This window comes from Pinus tabuliformis, chromosome 7, assembly GCF_031772625.1.
Source record: "Pinus tabuliformis cultivar Carrire ecotype Pingquan chromosome 7, CPIR1, whole genome shotgun sequence".
Taxonomy (NCBI): Eukaryota; Viridiplantae; Streptophyta; class Pinopsida; order Pinales; family Pinaceae; genus Pinus; species Pinus tabuliformis.
Genome location: NC_142293.1, coordinates 2,007,548,789 through 2,007,552,657, shown reverse-complemented (window position 1 = coordinate 2,007,552,657; position 3,869 = coordinate 2,007,548,789). Strand labels below are relative to the sequence as shown.

General features: G+C 38.5%; 1 pseudogene; it reads left to right on the top strand.

The window, feature by feature from the left end:
• Nucleotides 1–372: 372 nt before the first annotated feature.
• On the top strand, nucleotides 373–3,658 carry LOC149256534 (mechanosensitive ion channel protein 10-like; annotated as a pseudogene).
• The last annotated feature ends 211 nt before the right edge of the window (nucleotides 3,659–3,869 follow it).

The window sequence follows — 3,869 nt, the reverse complement described above, 5'->3', positions numbered from 1 at the left end:
GTGTCGGAATTCAGTGAAAAAATTTGAGGTGAAATTTTGATTGGTGTTATTTAGACTAGTTTTCTTTTACTGTATATATGGATTCAACACCCTCTAAAACCCTTACGGCACTTCAATTACATAGAATTACCCATCAAACATGTGATTTCAATAAATTCCTTCCAGATTTTAAAAAAATTACATCTGAAAACCCACGATAAAAACTTCCAAATAATCCCACTAAAAACAACTCCAATTCTCTATAAAGCCCAACTCACAGGTATCCTTATACATCCTCTCTCTCGCTAAACTCAACGCACTTACACTTTTTCCTCTCTTTCAACTCAACCAGTAACTACACATCTTCCTCTCGCTCACACTGAACTTTAGAAAATGGCTCTCAACACTACCATCCACGGAAGTCCCGATGGAACAAACCAGGTCGTCTTGGTCATCGATGCCAGTCCAAGAAATCAGAGAATGTCGACCGATGATGGTGCTGATTATATTGGAAACCGGGATGATTATCGGCCACGTAACACTGGTGGTGCTGAAATTGAGGTGATGATTGATCATACCCGCCATCATACCTCTGGTGCAGAAAAAGGGATATTCCCAGAAGAAGAGGAATACAGAGTGATAAATGGAGTTCATACGTGGTCTGCATCAATGTTCTCAAAAATGAAATCACGCTTTGTCGAAGCCCGACAGAGCCCATTGAATGTTACCGAAGGAAGCACTAGCTACTTCTTGCAAAGATCGCCCGGCAGTACCTCTGCTTCCACACGCGGAGCAGCCACTCCCAAGACAATTGTGGAGGAAGACGAAGAGGATCCTTTCAAGGATGAGGTCCTTCCAGATGGTAAGAAGATCAAGCGTGCAATGGGTATGTGGCTGTTGTTGGAATGGACTGCCTTTGTTGTGCTGGTGGCGATGTTGATTTCGAGTTTGACAGTGCGCCCCCTTGAGCATAACATGATATTGGGATTACAGGTATGGAAATGGTGTTTGACGATATTAGTTATCTTATGTGGAAGATTGGTTTCAGGTTGGTTCATTAGCATTCTCGTCTTCCTTACCGAAAGAAACTTCATTCTCAAAAACAAGGTTCTTTACTTCGTGTACGGCCTCAGAATGAGCGTGCAGAAGTGTATTTGGCTTGCCTTGCTTAATGTGGCATGGAATCTACTAGTTGATTTCCAGGTTGAGTTTTCTGACGGGACCCATAAGGTGTTGGCGTATGTGAGCAGGATATTGACCTCCTTCTTGGTGGCTGCAGTCATATGGCTGTTCAAGATTGTGTTGGTGAAGGTGATGGCTTCCGCCTTTTATGCTAATACATTTTTTGACAGAATCCACCAGTCCATCTTCCACCAATATGTATTAGGGACGCTCTCGGGGCCCATGGGAGGAGGTCAGGTGAGCTTTAGCAGTATAGGTGCGAGCAAGAGGGAAGGTGGTGGTGGGGGCAAGGAAGGAGTAACCCACGGTGTCATTGATGCTGAAAACCTGAACAAGCTGAACCAGAAGAATGTGTCTGCCTGGAATATGAAGAGATTGATGAAAGTGATTAGGTATTCTAGAATTTCTACCATTTCTAATACAATTGATGAGTCAGATCATCGTCGTGGTACAGATATTACAACTGAACAGCAAGCAATAGCTGCAGCAAAGAGCATTTTCAAAAACGTTGCTAGGCCAGGGGCTAAGTTAGTGTATACATCAAAGTTTTTATCTTCTTGCATGCTTATCGTCTATAATTTTGTTGTTTTTGCGTTTAGAACTGTGACTAATGGTTTTGTTGTAATGGGATTTTGAATCTTGCAGGGATATAGAGACAGAAGACCTTCTGAGGTTCTTGAAGAAAAGTGAGTTGGAGTTCATCCTTCCCCAATTTGAAGGAGCAATTGACACTGGCAAGATAAAAAAATCTGCTTTTAAGAACTGGCTAGTATGCACTTTTAACTCTGATTCTCTATTTTTCTCCTCTATAATCCATGCTTCAGGTTGCGCTAAGCATTGCATTGATTAATCTTCTTTATGGCTTTCAGGGATGAATAAACTAGATTAAAATATAATAAACACGTCTTTTGTTTTTAGTTTGGAAAGTTTGGGGCATTTTATTTCTGGAATAGTCAAAAATCTGATAATGAGGAGAAAGTTAAACAATTGACTTTAAATCGGATGATCAGGAAAAAAAGTCAAACCATTAAACACTCTCCTAACAATCAGATTTTAAGAATATTTTAAAATCTACCATCCATATAACAATCAGATTCTAAGAATATCCTGGAATCTGCGATTCATATAAGTTTAGGAATTTGGAAGTGTGATTACAACGTCAATAGGACTTTGGAAGTGCGATTACAACGTCAATATGTTTCAAACCTCTCACATTTGGGTTTATTGTTCAGGTAAATGTTTACTTACAAAGGAAATCGCTGGTCTCTTCTTTGAACGATACCAAAACTGCTGTAAAACAGCTGCACAAAATTGTTAACGCAGTTGTTATTGTAGTCATAATAATTGTCCTCTCACTTATTCTGCGCATTGCAACGACCCATGCTATTTTACGAGTATCATCTCAGCTGACATTAGCAGGCTTCATATTTGGCAATATGTGCAAAACAGTCTTTGAAGCCATTGTGTTTGTGTTTGTTATGCACCCTTTTGATGTTGGTGATCGATGTGTTGTAGATGGTGTTCAGGTAAGGGAAAATTGTAGATAGTTTTTTATTTTATTTTATTTTCCAAAATCATTTATTTTGTATGGCCATGCCCCACAGAAGCTTATCCTCCCCAAATCGGTTGCTGCTGCAGATGATTGTAGAAGAAATTAACATTCTCACAACAATTTTCCGAAAAGATGACAATGAAAAAGTCTTTTATCCAAACTCAGCACTAGCAACAAAATGCATTAGCAATTTTTATCGCAGTCCAGAGATGGGTGATTCTGTAGAGTTCACTATGAATATTTCTACGCCAATCGAAAAGATTGGTGCATTCAAGGAGAAGATAGTAAAGTAACTATTACGATCCTTCAATTCTTTGGATTATTAATTGTTTGGTATTTTTGTTCGACATGCCCAACCGTTTTAATTTAGTGAAAATATATCCGATAATTGATTCGGTCTCAACTGATCAAACGCTGCTTATGCTTTTTATGTTTCTCATTAAATGCCGATGACTGTTATATGCTGTCCGAAACTCTGGTCAATCAAGGGCAGCATAGCTTTTTATGTTTCTCATTAAATGCCGATTACTATTATATGCTGTCCAAAACTCTGGTCAATCAAAGGGCAGCATAGCTTTTTCTGTCGCGGGGCTCATATTTTTTTTTTTTTTTAAATAAGATACATGATTCCTCTTGTTTTTGCTCCTCTGCAGATATCTCGAAAGCAAGCCACAGCACTGGCATCGAAAGCACAGCATGGTCGCGCAAGATATACAAAACATGAATACAATGAAAATGGTGTTGTATACCCAACACACAATCAACCATCAGAACATGGATGAGAAAACAAAACGAAGATCTGAGCTTGTGTTAGAAGTGAAGAAAATTTTAGAGGAATTGGAAATTAAGTAATATTTGTTGCCTCGGGAAGTCCATGTCAAGTTTGTTGGTTCGATTTCATTGCAACGATGGCATTTGAAGTTTTGGAAAATTAATCAACGATGACACTTTCATCCCCTTATATTGCCATCCTTTTATCCCGTCAGTTAATCTCAGTTTCCAAGAAATTATGAATGACTATATTTAATTACCGTATTTTTATTATATTAAAAGTAATGTTTTCATGACTTCCAAATTAGCTTGAGTTGTTATTAGGTGTGATTCTAGAAATAGTTATTTTTTATGTGTGTGAGTTGTTCATGAGTCATAGATCCAT